Below are 17,067 nucleotides of genomic sequence, written 5' to 3' on the forward strand. Positions count from 1 at the left end.
TTTCTGGACACCACAAGTGTTCTTAGAACACATTCAACTTGCCAGCCACAACCCCCCATTTATATTTGCGAACATTTCAGGACACAGCGAGTGTTCCACAACGTCTTCAGAACACCCCCATTTTGTGTATTTGTGAACATTTCAGGACACTGCGAGTGTTCTTAGAACAGTTTCAGCTTGCTTGCGAACAAAATGGACACATATTGAGTCCTCAGAACACCCCCCATTCAGTTTATTTAGAACATTTCAGGACACCTGTGATGTCCGCAGACAAATCGAACACGAAAAGAACGTCTATAACATAAAAAAACACACTTTCATCCTATCTCATACACTCCTACCCTCCCCAAACACTCCTACACACCAACACACTCTACTAAATACAAATTTTGAACAAAGTTTCACCGCGCTGTCCGCGGACGTCCGCGAATCCAAGATGGTGGGCGCTACTGAAAATCTGACGCGCTTCACACTCCACGCTGACCAATCAGCGAACACGTCGCATGTCAATGGACCAACCAGGACACTGTCCGCGGACGGAACAGGGAAGTGTGTCTGTGAAGCGGACACAGATATCACTAATTTTTTTTTACCTACTCTTTGGTCATTTTTAAAAAAAACTACTGGACGGATTTCACCAAATTTGCAAAAGCACGCTTTCGGGACCAAGCCGCAGCTCCTGGTCCAAATTTGGTGAAAATCAGTCCAGCGGTTTGGGCGGTAGACGCGAGCAAAATTTTTGGGAAAAGAAAGTTTTGGGACCCCCCTATAACTTTGCCCCCCCCGGACGAATCCTCACCAAACTTTGCAAAAAAATTCAGAGTGACCCAAATACTTTTTTGCTAAGTTTGGTGAGGATTCGTCCAGGGAGAGCAAAGTTATAAGCCGGCCAAAAAGTGCTCTTCCTATGGAAACACCAACTTAACCATAACTACATGGCCACCAGTGGCCATGTAATATATATATATATATATATATATATATATATATATATATATATATATATATATATGAACACATGTTAGTTGCAGAGATGTTAAGGTGAGAACTTTAGGCAACAAAACCCCTGAAATTCAGGTAAGATCACCTTAACTGTGCGCCCCCTTTTGCGCAGCCTATGACCACAATGATGACATCACAGATCACATCACTCATGAGATCACTAATTAAATGTTGTATGAGAAGACTGATGACATTACAAATCACATCACTGGTGACAACACTAATTACATTGAAGACAACTGATTACACCAGTAATGGAATTAGACATAGCATTATTTATAAGTTAGCTCATAAAAAGTTTGAATACCTTAATAACAATTTAGGCCATGGACTTGGCCATCACAAAGGCTGGGGTCACTGGCCAGCACCAAAGGCCATAGCTAGTGGTCGGTCAGTGTTAAAAAATACCAATGTGCATGGTTAAAATATGTGCCTAGTAGCCTATCATTTAAAATATACAGTGGGCAACATTGAAAGCTGTAGTCCGTGGCCATGGCTTAAGGTCATAGCTAGTGCCCATTAATATGCACACATTAATATGCATAGCTAGTGCCCTGCACTGGAACTCCCTCCCTTTCTCTATCCGCTCCATCACCACCTTTTTCTCCTTCCGTACTTCCTTGAAATCTCTCATTCTACATCCCCCGCCCTGATACCCTTACCCCCCTCTCACTTCTCTCTCTCGTCCCTCACATCTTCCCCTAATCACCTTCCCTACCCGCACTTTACCCTTACCCTTACCTCTCCCTCCTTACATCCTCACCCTAATGCCATTTCTGTCTCCCTCTCTCATCCCCCTGTTTCCCTTACTTACCCTCACAGGTTAATTGCTCTACCTACTGTTTTATTGGTTTGATTCATGTCTTGTAAATTGCTTCTACTGTTATATTTTTCTATGTAACTTGTTGTTATAATGTAAAGCACTTTGGATTAAAGCACTATATAAACACAATAAATACAAATACAAAATACTAATATGTTAGAATATACAGTCGGCACAGCCAAAGGCCGTGGTCACTGGCTAGTATTGTGTTGAAGGCCATGGCTAGTGTCTGGTTAGTGTATATAATATACAGTGGGAACGGCTGAAGGCCATAGCTACGGGCTGGTTAGTGCTGTATAACGCACAGTAGGCACAGCGAAGGCCATTGCTTATTGCATTATTTTATTTTAAAATATACAGTGGACATGGCCAAAAGATGTCCAAACTTCCCAAGGTCAAAGGCCTTGGCTAGTGTTCTATTTATATGTTATAATATATAGTGGGCACAGCCAAAGATTGTGGCCAATGGCCAGTATTGTGCTAAGGTTCATGGCTAGTGGCTAATCAGTGTATATAATATACAGTGGACACAGTTGAAAGCTGTATCCACTGTTAAAGGCCAAAATATATGGTTGGAAAATGTTGGTGTTTTGAAATATTCAGGGCACAAGGTTGAGGTTGTGGCCACTGTCCATAGCTGAAGGCCATGACTAGTACCCATTCATGTGTTCAAATATATTTGGCTATGCACACTGACCATAGCCGAAGGCCATTCTTAATGCCAGTTACAGTTGTAATGTAATTAGTGATGTCATCAGTGATGTGATCTGTGATGTCATCATGGTGGTCAAAGGCTGCACAACAGGGGGCATGATGTTAAGGTGGCTTTAGTTGAATTTCAGGGGTTTTGTTGTGTTAAGTTCTCACCTTAACATCCCTGCAACTAAAGTATTTTCCTTGAATTTCCAAGGGTTTGTTACAATATATTGTTCACCTTAACGTCCCTGCAACTAAAGTTTATTCCTTGAATTTCAAGGGTTTTGTTATTCCATAGATTTTTTAGAATTCTTCCCGATCCCTAGAATGGTCTTCAGCCATGGCCAATGGGCATAGTTTTTGGCCATGCCCACTCTACATTTTAAAATGCTACCAGACTAGCCATGGCCTTCGGAATGCAGGCTTTGAGAACTCACAACGTTTTTAGGCAATGTGCAGTGAGATAAAATTATTTGCCCTAGAACACACACTTTGGTTAAGCAGCGTGCTCCAAGGGGTACACCCTTTTCAGCACCATTATTTTTGCGTGGCCCGATTTGGCATGGCCATTCTTCCACAGCAACTATTTTGGCACGCCGTTTTCAGCATGAAAGATATTATTTTGGAGCAGGGAACACTCTCTTGCCAAATACGATCACAGGACTGCACTAAAACAAACTTCATCACTTCACAGTTGCATTTCTTTTCTTTTAATTCAATTAAATTAATTATAATTTTTTTTAAACATACATCCTTGAACCCTGGTCTGCCAGAGTGTGTGTGTGTGGGTGTGTGTGTGTGTGTGGGTGTGTGTGTGTGTGTGCGGGCATGTCTCCATGTAATTCGGAAGATGCCCATCCAGGCCATGTTTCTCTAAGTGGTCTTGTAACGTTGCCTCACTTATTAGGCACCATGGCCTTAGGGCACTGACCTTTTCCTCACTTTGAAGCTAAGCAGGGTCGCTCCTTGTTACTGTATGAATGGGAGACCCGGGTCACCAGTAATTTTTCACCCTCGATGTCACTGTAGCTGTAAAAATATCAATCTTATTATGTGTTTCATATTGCAGGCTTTGAGAACTCCCAATGTTTTTAGTTAATGTACCTGTGTGATTAAATTACTTGCCCAGGATCACACACTTTGGTTAAGCAGCGTGCTCCAAGTCCCTTGTTTCAATGGCCGGTCTCTTGGTGACTGTTGTGATACAATGCACGACCCCAACTAACCGCATTAAAGCAGCATGCAAAAGGGCAAAACATGATCTGCTGCAAGAATTACATATGCCCAGGTACTTTTGCCCCCATAGTGAAAATCAAAAGCTGGCACCCATGAATATATGCACAGTAAGTAATCATATATTTTAAAGTGAAATATACAAATGTAGTTCAATTGACCTTCTCCTTAGAAGAAAGTGCGCAAGACAAAAAAGCATTGGACTTTAAAAAAAAATAATGGAAACCAGAAAAATAAGCTGAGAGATGAAAACTTCCAAAAAATCTGCTGGCAAATTATAAAAGATGCTCACCTTTTAAACTCAGCAATCTGTAGTGAAATATTCCATGGAAAACAAAATCCCAATATGAAGCAAGTGCTTGTGGTCTTGTGAGTGAGTGTCTGCACTGGGAACATGGCAATCTGAGTAAAATCCTGGTATCCAAATACTTGAGCAAGCTTAGCAACCTCAGAATAACCCAAGGGGTTGCATCCACCCTCTGAAAAAAAATTACGCTGTCCACCCACATGTGTCCTTTACTGGTGTCCTGAAAATCAGCCACAATCAGGGGGAAATAACTGCACCAGATTCCAGGATTGCAAACTCTCGTGTCACATTGTGGGCAAATACTCATGACTTACTTACCCTCTCATCATTTCTCCTCCTCACCCCCATGTCTTGCTTTCGACAATACCCTGCTTTATAAAGCTAACTTGAAAAGTAAACATACCATCACTCAAATATATAAATCCTTATAGAAGTATGTTAGGCAAATGTTTACAATTATGGCATTATTGCCCACATCTTCACTGTGAGACTGCACAAACCAGAATGCAATTCAGCAAAAGGCCAACAAATTGTCTCTGAGTGCTAAACTTTCAAGGACTCACAGTAGCACGGTTTAAAAAGAAAATAATGTGGATGCCATCTTTTATGAGATATTTAAAACTAAGAAAACACATGGCATTCAGGAATGTGGACTGCCTGCTATCCATTCAGGAACAGGGACCAACCCTGCTTAGTTTCAAAGTGAGGAAAGATCCTGCACCCTTAGGCCATGTTTCTCTAAGTGGTCTTGTAAAATACACTGATGTATTAGGCAACGTGGCCTTAGGGGGGTAACCCTTTTCTCACATTGAAGCTACGCAGGGTTTTCCCCAGTTACTGCAGGGATGGAAAACCCACCGTTGCTGTAAAAATATACATTTTTTTAGATTATTATTGACTGGGAGACAACAAATATCAGAATGCAATTCAGCAAAAGGCAAAAAATGGTCTCTGAGTGCAAAGCCTTCAAGGACTTACAGTAGCACGGTTAACAAAAAAAAGGAAAAAATTCATATGTCCATTCGGTCGCCCATCCATGCAGTAACCAGCACTGACCCTGCTTTGTTATAAAGTAGATCTGACCTAGCTTACCTTCAAAGCAAGAAAAGGGCCATGCCGTTCCTCTAAGTGGAGTTAGGCTCATTTATTTGGCAACTTGGCCTGTGGAGACTGGCCCTTTCCTCACTAAAAAGCTAAGCAGAGTCTGTCCAGGTTACATATGGGTGGGAGACCTGGATGGCAAAGCCATGGCCAGTAATCTTTCACTGCTGATTTGTAGCTAGGAATATCATCAAAACGGCTGAAAAAAATGCTTACCTCTCCAAGAGTCCTCCTCATCTGTGCCAGTTCCCCAGATAGCCTGCTTACCTCTCCTTTTCCCTCACAACACACACTGCTTCTGTGACACAGTTTGATATCAGCTATTCAAGGATAGAGAAAGGTTTTTGCTGCAAACTCAGTCCCTAGACTTCCTCCAACTCCCAGATTTCTCTCAGTGCCCTCTAGCCATCCCCCCACCTCTACCCTGATGGCATGTGTATGTTTTGTGACCTGCAAATTGCATTTTACTGTGTTTCATTTTCCCATAACCTCAGCTATAGCTGTGAATATCTCTTGCATCGAGAAAAAAACAAGATGGCGGGTTTTCATTTCTGAAAACCATGATCCTGCAATGCACCATGGGAGATATACCTATTTTTTGGGGGAGGGTAACACCCCCTTCTCCATCAAATATTTAAATAACTACTCCACAGAATATCCCCAAAGGAAGGAAAGCAGTCTTTTGAGCGCTTCATGCCCAGATTGTTTCAGACCTGGTCCAAATCCGTCCAGCGGTTTGAGCTTTGCACTTTGGCAAAAAGTGACCTTTTTTGTCTATGGGAAAATGAATGGGAAGTCAGCCGCACTTTTAGAAAAAAAAAGATAGACACTTAATAACTTTCTTATTTTTTAACAAATCTTTATGAAATTTTGTAGTCTGGGGGGCCCACAGACTTTTAATCACTTCCAGAATTTCGGTCAAATCCGTTACTCGAATCAAAAGTTATTAACAAAAGAATTTTAAGTGGTTCCTATGTGTCTCTGACTCACCTTAACTATAGGGCGGTTGGGGGCGTGGCTATCTGGCCATGGAATAGGACGTGCTTCGTGAGGAGCTCCTGATGATCCGACTTTACTTTTGCTAAAGTTACCCGCTGAAACTGTAACGAGCACCTAGAACTTTGGGGATCAGGCGTCGGAAGCTGCACGCTAAGTGGAGTTTGTGGGAGAAATTCATGGTCCTGAGGAATTGTGAGATATATATGTTTTTGTTGGTACGGCTGTGTGGCCACTTCGGTGCCAAGATGGCGGCTAACAAAGGAGAGGAGAAACGAAAATGATTCCCTGGGACTGCGGGACAAGGCTGTGGACGATTGCCTGGAGGACGAGTACAACAGGAAATATGGAAAAATGTTCGTGATAGCACCGTGAGAGTGCCCGGCCTGGCGTACGCTAATGAAGCCTTGGCGATCTGACTGCAGGAGGAGATAGCATTGGATACTTGGGGAACAAGGCCTACGGAAGTTGAATGATGAGTGCGAGGCCATAGCCCACCCGTAAGACAATTCGGAGTGCCATCTTGAATGTGAGTTAGGAGACCTGGGAGCCAGACTATTGTCGGACTAAGGACAGTGCAGCAGCTGCATCAAGACGGAGCCGTACAAGAGTGGAGGACGGCGCCATGTCGGCGAAAGGGTTGAGAGTCAAGTCCAAGCAACCCATGATGGAGGTTTTTACGAAAATGCAGCAGACCCCCTCGACATCGGTGCAGAGCATGGTCGTGGCTCCCGCGGAAGACGCCCCCGGAGGGGATAAGCACCAGATCCTGGAGGCTATAACGGGACTGAGTGCTAAATGGGACTTGGCAATGGCGGACCTACGCACAGCCCTGGAGAATAAGATTGATGCTGTGGGCACGGAACTCACCCTGTTACGTCAAGATGTCAGGGCACTTGCAGAAAGAACCAGTGGTCTGGAAAGTGGGATGAAGATCAATACCGACGTTAGCACGAACAATGCGAAGGAGATTCATGTCTTAAAACAACAGGTTGCCAACCTGGAAAATCGTGTGGAAGAGGCGGAAGGAAGGGCGAGGAGGAACAACATCCGTGTGGTTGGTCTGCCGGAGGGGGAAGAAGGCGAAGACCCCACAAACTATGTTGAAAACATGATCATACAAGGGATCGGAGCAGGGAATCTTTCGCAAGGGTTCACGGTGGAGCGGGCGCATCGCGCCCTAATGAGGAAACCCCGGCCGGGGGCCCCGCCAAGGCCGATCATCGCGAGGATCCTGAATTACAGGGATAGAGAAAAGATCCTTGAATATTTTCGTAAGGGCGATACGATAGAGAGAGCATCCAGCAACATCACAGCATACCCGGACTATAAGATACTGGTGCAAAGGCAGAGGTATAGTTACGTCGCCGTCAAAAGAAGGCTGAGGGCGGCGGGAGTCAAATATATGCTGCTGTATCCGGCACGATTGAAGGTGCTACATAACAACAAAGCGCTATTTTTTGATACCCCGGAGGATGTTGTCGCATGGCTGGACCTGCAGGGTTGCCCGGAACAAGAAGCGGATCCTGACCGGCAGGAGCATACCGAATAAAGATTTTGTAAATACGGGCATTGTGAGGGTGAGTGGGAGGAGGATCCTGAATGTACAGAGAAATTGTAACTGGCAGAACTTTGAGCACAATACGAGCTTGGTGCTCGACATGGACTAGAATATAGTGAGTGTAACTGCAATTGGTAACTGTCTAGCATCTGTATGCGTAATATTTCTTAAAAGGAGCAACAGAATGTGGATGACCTACCCCGATAGATTATTAGTTTCAGCGGCCATTAGGGCGGCTTACCCTACTGAGCCCTGAGTAGAAGCTTGTGCTAGGCAGGGCTAGATGTGGGGGTGCCTGAGATCCAGGAATAGAGCTGGGCAACAGTTGGGGGGGTGTGGTTGGGGAAGGGGTGGGGGGGAAGAAGGTGGGGGATGGGAAGTTGAGTGTGTGTGTGGTTATGGGAAGTTTAAGTTTTGTTCCGAGCCTATTTGGAGGAATCAGAATGTTGCACTTGCGGCGCATGAGGGGGCGGGATCGGCGGAAGATCAAGGGGGTGCTTACCAATGACTTACGGGAGACCTCAGGATAATAACGTGGAACATCAGGGGCCTTAACAGTTACCTGAAAAGAAATAAAATCATGATGTATCTGAAAAGGCAGAAAATAGATATTACACTACTACAGGAGACGTACTTGACGCGAGAGAAGTTGGACCTGGTTAAGAGAAAGTGGAGAGGGACTGTGGTGGGCTCGCCATATTCTGCGTACGCCCGGGGTGTGTTAATCTGGGTGGCACCGCATGTCCCGTTCCAATCGATACAAGAGGTAGTTGAAACTGATGGAAGGATGGCTATATTGCGAGGGCTGGTGGAGAGCAGGGAGGTATGCATAGCAAACACGTATGCCCCCAACCAAAACACAGCAGCATATTTCAGAGCCCTGTGTACCAACCTTAGTATGTGTATAGGGAGCGCGGTGATCTGGGGTGGGGACTTTAATTGTGTGCTGAATCCTGTGGTGGATAGATCGGATGGCGGGGTGGGTAAGCCTAGCCCGGCGGCGAGAGCGTTGCAGACGCTGCTAACTGATTTTGGCTTCACAGATGGGTGGAGGATGAAACATCCCACTGAGAGGCAATACTCGCACTATTCAGCCCCGCCTCAACTGCACACTAGGCTTGATTATGTCTTTGCTACAGCAGATGTGATGTCTGAGATTACTCAAGTCGAATATAAGGCTAGGGTCCTCTCAGATCACTCGGCCCTGATCCTCGGATGGCAATATTGCCCCCCGAGGGTGAGGATCCACACATGGCGCCTCCGAGCAGAGGCGCTTAAAGATCCAGTCTTTAGGAAAGATATAAGGGAAGAGATTACCAACTTCTTTGAGGAGAATACTGGGAGTGTTGACTCCGCGGGCACATTATGGGAAGCTTTTAAGGTGGTGATGCAGGGGGCGGCAATTGCTAAGTCTAGAGGGTTACAAGATGGGGTCTTGGTTGACCTACGGAGGATGGAAACTGAGTTAGAAACAGCATTGAAGAACAGTGACGTAGACACAGTGACAGCTGGTACTCCAACTACAGCAACAATGTGCAGGGCATTGGGAAAGACTCTGCAATCTTAATTATAGGAAATATGTTGAGAGACAGCACGCGGGCGGAGATAAGACAGGCCACCTTTTGGCCTGGCTATACAAAAGCGAGACCCCTAGGCCTCCGATTAGGACCATTATTAGGGAGGACGGGGATGAAGTGGCCACGCAAGAAGGGGTTAACAAAGAATTTGCGGATTATTATAGAGCGCTGTACGGGGATGATGAGATGAGTGACCAACGCAAGATAATTGAAACGTTAGAAGACATAGGGCTGCCCAAGATCAGTGAAGAGGAGAGAGAGGAGCTAGATGAGCCAATTTAGATAGAGGAGTTAGAGGCGGTTGTTAAGCAGTTGCCTACCTGTAAGACCCCGGGAGCAGATGGGTTCCCCAGCAAATTCTATAAAGTATACAGAGAGGAAATCCTCCCCCCAATGCTGGACATGCTTAATGAGGCGTTTGAGATAGGACGGTTGCCTGAGTAGCTCAGAGAGGCTATCATAATACCGCTGCCCAAGCCCAACAAACCGGAGTATAGATGTGGTTCCTACAGACCTTTGTCGATGCTAAACCAGGACAGCAAGATTCTAACAGCTGTCCTGGCAAATCGATTGCAGAAAGTGATTGGTAGACTGATACATCCTGATCAAACGGGTTATGTCCCGAATAGGAATATAACACACAACTATAGGCGTCTTCACCGGGTGGTCGAATGGGGTAGCAGGAATGAAGGTGAGATGGCGATAGTGTCTCTAGATGCAGTTAAAGCTTTTGATTCGGTCAAGTGGTCATGGCAATTGGCTGCCTTGGAAGGGTATGGAATGGGGCCGGGCTATATAAGGTGGGCTAAAATGTTGTATAGTGAACCACTTGCCAGGGTCCGAACTGGAGCGGTGATTTCCGAGAGATGGCTACTTGATAGAGGCACCAGACAGGGGTGCCCCTGGTCCCCGATGCTTTACATTTTAGCTCTGGAGCCTCTAGCAATATGCCTAAGGGCACAGTATGATGCAATAGGCATTGAGGTAGGAGGGGAACGACACTTGATATACTTGTACGCAGATGATTTATTATTGTACTTGCAATACCCAGAAGAAAATCTCCTATACATACTTGAAGTGATGGAAAGATATGCAGAGTTGTCGGGCATATCGGTGAACCCCCAAAAGTCTGTCATATTCCCGCTGGGTAACTATAAGGGGACCCCTGTGGATAGACTACCGGTGCTACAAGTACCATGGGCAACTAGCTCTTTTCGTTACCTGGGCGTAGATGTATACCACACGGTGGAAGAAGAACATAGACATAATACAGAAGTAGCCGTCGAGAAAATTAGAAACAGCATGCAGTTCTGGGCAAAACTGCCCCTGGTGATGATGGGGCGAGGGGCAATGCTCAAGATGGTAGTCCTGCCCAGGCTCCTGCATTACTTTAGTAATATCCCATACATGATACCTAAGAGGTTTTTCAGTAAATTGAACAGCATGTGCAGGGAGTTCCTGTGGCATGGTACCCGAAATAGAGTGGCGTTTTGGAAATTGCAGAACTTTTATGAAAACGGAGGTATCAGACTGCCTCATTTTGAGGTTTACTATTTGCCGGGACAGCTACAATATGTGGCTAAGTGGCTCTCCGATGAAGTGACCCCTGAGCATAGGGTGCTTGGACAGGACTGCACCCCGTTTTACTTGAAAGAAATGATCTGGCTGCCTGAAACCGAAATGAGGGGGCGTCCTGCGATGTTGAGGATTGGGTGGAAAATTTGGAGTAGGGCTTGTTGCTTGATGGAAGTCCCATGCCTGTGCCTCCCGCAGATACCTCTGGTTGCTTTGTCAGGAGGGGATAATCAGTTGAGGGTGATTATTAGGACCTACTGGGAGGCGGAAGTGGGGGCCGCAATGGAGGATGGGGTGTGGGAGCGTGCCCTGGGCTATCACAAAAAAGTGTCTAGAAATGCCAGATTAAAACAAATACAGCTGTATGTAACGCATAGGGCATACATGACCCCCTTGAGGATGTCCAATTTCCGAAACACTGGAAGACAAGCGTGTCCCAAATGTAACTTAGAAAACGCTGACATGACACATAGGTTTTGGTTGTGCCCGATCATTGGGTGTTTTTGGGGAGAAGTGGCGCAAAAACTGGCTGATAAGGGGGTTACTCTTGTTACAGACACGGCCTGGGCCTGCTTACTGGGCGGGTTCCCTAGGCCACGGAAACTCAAGCATATTGAGAAACTGAGAAATCTAGCGTATGTGCTTACGAAACGTAGGATTGCCATGGGGTGGAAGAAATGCCACAAGCCTAAGGTGGATGTATGGTGGAAGGACTTGCAGAAATGGGCGGAGGCTGAAACGGTGGCATGGCAAGAAGTGAGTAGCCTGGCTGGAGAAGGGGAGGCGGGCACCCTGTTGGCTTGGAAATCGCTAATAGCAGAATTGTTTGGAGTAATATCAGATCCAACAGACTCCGAAGAGAACGAAAACAGGCCGCATGTGCCAGACATTGAATGAGATTGACAAATAGGCTCATGGGGGCGGGGGGGTTATAGGAGCAGTGATTAAGATAAATTGATGTGTAATGGAACTATTATGATTATGCTGCTTGTTTGGTTTGTGTTGTTTTGTTTGCATAAAATCAATAAAAGAAATAAAAAATAAAAAAAACTATAGGGCGGCTATCACAGCCCTATAATGTGTATATATAAAAAAACTTTGTTATAGGGACGTTATGGTTAAGTTGCGCTACTAAAAACTTATCAGATTCAGTAAAAAAACTTTGTTAAAGGGACGTTATGGTGCCAAGTAAAACCGAAAAACCCCTGAAATTTGCCAGTTATGGTAAGCTAAGCAACCATAACTCGCGCCACCACCGTGCACTGCTAAGACTAACACCCAGGACATCAAAGATGACATCACAAATGTCATTGATGACATCACTGATGACATCACATGTGCATTTACCTTTCATGAAAAGTCTGTACAGGGGTTTCTTATTGTAATGTTAATAAAAAAAAGTGTCAAGGATCATTGGAATAAATATCAAGGGCTAATTAGTCCATCCAGTATACTAAGGTGCTCATGTAGAAACATAGGCATTGTGTGCAGCATACATGATGGAGGTTCAATATTCATTAGCTTGCCATGTTGAATAGTGAAATGATAACTGTTTTCTTATTAGACTTTTGCATACTGTGAAACATGTGATAAGTAGATAATAAAACCCACTTACTACATAATTGCATTATTATAGACAAAACACAAAGAGACAACACCACATACAAATATGAGTATATACAAGGAAATTGAAGTAAGAAAAAAACAGCAGTAGTAGCAAAAAGTGTTCATAACCTAACTGATTACCTTTATGCAGAGAAATGATTGCTCTGTTTCAAAGCTGCTACTTATCCTATGTATATATATCGCATGTTGTGACTGGACCCTAAGGAAAGTAGTGTGAATACAAGATATAAAAATAGGTGCATATACAGGGAAAGTACAGTAATAAAAAACAACAGAACTATCAGAAAGTGCTGATAACTCTACTGATAATTTTAATGCACAGAAAGGATTGCTGTCTTTCATGCTTGTGTCTTCCCCTATGTATATGTTTCATATGATATGACTGGACCCTAAGGGAATTATTGTAAGAACATACTTGAAGGATAAGTCTACAAATATACTACCTTTTCCACTTTTAATTCCTGACTGTTACTGAAGAAAACCATGTGGCCTAGATATGTCAGTAAAGGAAAAAAGGGGGAGCCAGACATGTGATGTCATCAGCGATATCATCAATGACATTTGTGATGTCATATTTGATGTCCTGGGTGTTAGTCTTAGCAGTGCACGGTGGTGGTGCGAGTTATGCTTGCTTAGCTTACCATAAACGGTGAATTTCAGGGGGTTTTCGGTTTTACTTGGAACCATAACGTGCCTTTAACAAAGTTTTTTTACTGAATTTCATAGGTTTTTAGTAGCGCAACTTAACCATAACGTCCCTTTAACAAAGTTTTCTTACTGAATTTCATAGGTTTTTAGTGGCGCAACTTAACCATAACGTCCCTTTAACAAAGTTTTTTTACTGAATTTCATAGGTTTTTAGTAGCGCAGCTTAACCATAACGTCCCTTTAACAAAGTTTTTTCACTGAATTTCATAGGTTTTTAGTAGCGCAACTTAACCATAACGTCCCTTTAACACCGTTTTTTTACTGAATTTCATAGGTTTTTCGTAGCGCAACTGAACCATAACGTCCCTTTAACAAAGTTTTTTTACTGAATGTCATAGTTTTTTAGTAGCACAACTTAACAATAATAACTTTGGCTTTATGTACATGTAATATGGAACATACTGAACCCTTTCTACTGAATTTGACTGTCCGTGGACATGTTCAGACAACAGTACCACCACCTAAAAACTCTGGGGGGGATATGTGGAATTGTTATATCATAACATAGGAACATTTAACAAATTCACAAAGCATCACACATACAAAGTATATGTAGTAATACTTAAGAAATGTAACCCATATATGTAACACACAAACCATTCATTTAAATACAATATGTTCTAAAATGGAATATACCAAAAGAAGATAAAGTGGCTTCCAACATAATTACCTCACAGACACTCCACAACTAAGAGCAAGACCAGACGTACAGACTACTCATCACATATCTTACCTGAAATAGTAAGTGCACTTAATTTTACTCATATATTTATAAACTTTCTGTATTAGATTAAAAAAAATATTACTTTTTTGTTTTCTCACAGTAATGTGTAGTACTCTGGAGTGGCTAGAGGAGCATTTCCCACAAGAGGAAATGCCAGAAGATAGTGCACCTAATGGTACACACTTTATTATATTAACCAATTAATAAATATTATTTTGTATACATTTAACATATACATTTTTTTTTGTACAGACCATACAAAAATTGAAACTACTACAGAAAAAGAAGCGGTGGATAACACTCTGGAACACATAAACGAAAAAATGGACCAATTTATGGCAAATTTTACCAATTTAAAAAACTTTGTGGAAGATCACTTAAAACTAACAACAAGATACCATTGTCCCACCTGTACTTGTCCCCCTCACCATATCCCAATCATTTAACCCCAAACCCTCTCCATGGACCAAAACGTTTTGATGACATTTCCATCCCTTCTTCACCTGATCCCAATTATGTTGAAATCCCTAATTCTCCTGTTTTTGTTTCCGTTTCTGCCCCACCTTCTCAGTCATAAATTGTTAATATATGTCAAATAAAGTTACTTTTTTATATTGTGTTGTAATTAGTTTCAGTTCTTTTTGTTAAAACCAATTTAGGTGTCCATGGACAGCGCGATTGTTCGGAAATGTTCGTAAATAGACGAAAATGTAAGTGTCCTGAGGACACTATATCTGTCCGTAATGTTCTCATGCAAGTTGAAACTATTCTAAGAACACTCGTAGTGTCCTGAAATGTTCGTAAATAAACGAAAATGGCGGGGTGCTTAAGAACACTATGCCTGTTCGTAGTGTTCGTTAGCAAGTTGAAACTGTTCTAAGAACACTCGTGGTGTCCTGAATTGTTCGTAAATAAACGAAAATGGAGGTGTGCTGGGGACGCTATGTCTGTCCGTATTGTTTGCAAGTAAGTTAAACTGTGCTAAGAACAAACAGCTGTCCATAACTGTTCGTTTTACGTGTGACGCACTTTTAATTAGTTCAGGACCCGAACACTGTCTGTAGAACATCAACGCGCATGCGCAAAACAATATCTGTACATTGGGTGTCCTGTGGACGGCCGCTTCCTTAGCAAACATGCTCACGAAGCAATCATGTGACCGCGCCCACGCTGATCGCGTGTTCTGAATGCGGACACTGTTCGTGTCCCCGAACAGTTTAAAAGCACATTTCCTAGTAATCCACAATATTTCTCATTAAAAACTCACCATACCACAAATCCCACATACTAATCCTAAATTTCCACATAGTTTTTGTGACTTTTTGAACCTTTTTTGGTGTTCGATCTGTCTTGTGGACGGCGCGTGCATGTCTGCGAACCGCGTACAAGCACCCCTATAAAAGATCACGCCCTAGAGCTCATTATCATTGTGTTTCTGGCTATTCCACAGAGCACACTGCATTTTGCTGCATACTTTGCAAATTTTGAGATTTCCATCTCCAAGCCGATGACATCCCTGGCTCCACTATTGCCACCTGGTGCTACATCTGCCTCAGCACCACCCCCACCCCCTCCGCCACCACCATCTCCCCAAGGGCCTGAAGAGGGGAACAGGAGTGAGGATACAGAGGAGGAAGAAGAGGATGACGAGAATGAGGTAGAGTGTGGCGGTTGTTTACCGTTCATGGGAATGGTCCTAAGGCTCGTGCGAACCGTGTCACCTGCAATGAGTGTAAAATGGTACTCAGTCGCGGGAGGCATGGTTCGTACAGCTTTGGGACCACTACCATGAAGCGACACCTCAACTCATTCCACACTGGGGCCATTCGCCAGGTTGTACCTTGCGAAGAGCGTAGTAGGTTGATTGCCTCTACTTCATCCTCTGTTTCTGATCCTGTCACCACAAGGAACACCTCTGTGGGACAGCGTCTTCCTCAGGCTGCCTCACAGGCCATACATAATTCTGATGACCCTTACCTTTCGAGGGTCACAGTTGTATGTATGTACTGTGACACAGTACTCTGCAGGGGGGAGCGACTTCGGAGTGCTTTTGAGATAATCGTCTCACAGCACGAGAAGACCTGCTCACTACCCAAATAAAACCCACTCTACATCTTCCTCTCTCAGCTCGCCCTTTCTTATCCCTGTGGTTGGTGTCCCCCCTTTACCCTCCTTTCCCTCCTCTCCTAGTGTGTCGTGTATAAAAAACAAAAAAAAAATACAAAATAAGAAAAATCAAAAAAAAATAAGGCTCTTTTCAGAGCCGTCTTTCACAGTTAAAACATAGAAGTGAAGATAAATAAAGCAGGGCCTTTTGTATTTCTTGAAAGTCCGCGAACAGTTCGCGAACATAAAAAAAATTGGGGTGCTACCCTATTGTAACCATTGCATTTTTCTCTGGGAGGAAGTGGTGGCTCTGAAAAAAGCCTTTGACAGGTGTTTGTATGTCAAAAATTATAAATACTTAACACCTACTTCAAAATGGATGCTGTATTTCTAAAAAAGGTCGCAATGCATTTTGTACATTTCTCAGAAAAATGTGATTGCCAGCATAAGTAAGATGGACTCCATCTCTGCGAAAAATGTATATACTACGAAACATAATATTTTCATTGTGAAAAGAGGACATGCCAAAATCTCTTAGGAAGGCACAAACAGCCTTATTAACATTTTGCCTTGCTTTCTCCATTTGTGGACCACATGAAAAAGAACGAAACCACATTTGTCTCTGCGCAATCCGTGAAAAAATTACTTTGGAGTTTGGAAACATGTCCATGATCTTCTGAAGTCCTTCTTTCATTGCAAATTGCAAAGAAATTCCAGACACATGCCCTAAACTATTCCCTCCACAATGAATTACAATTATGCCTGGATGTTCCTCTATCTTCAAAGTTGCACAGAGAGGTAGCAAGTCCAACCACTTCATTCCACGCACTCAATGCTAGTGCACTTCCACATGTGCGAATCCAAGATCTATAGATACTCCACAGCTTTCTGCATGCACCTTCAACCAATGTATCTACGAGTCTCCCAAAATCCACACAATCTGTTTTTTGAAACACTCAGCCATAGCTATCTGTTCTTCTCTCAGCAAAAAGAATATCTGAGAAAACCTCTCCTAGCACAACACACTCACTA

The sequence above is a fragment of the Ambystoma mexicanum genome, chromosome 5p (genome assembly GCF_040938575.1).
Source record: "Ambystoma mexicanum isolate Mex_15411 chromosome 5p, UKY_AmexF1_1, whole genome shotgun sequence".
Taxonomy (NCBI): Eukaryota; Metazoa; Chordata; class Amphibia; order Caudata; family Ambystomatidae; genus Ambystoma; species Ambystoma mexicanum.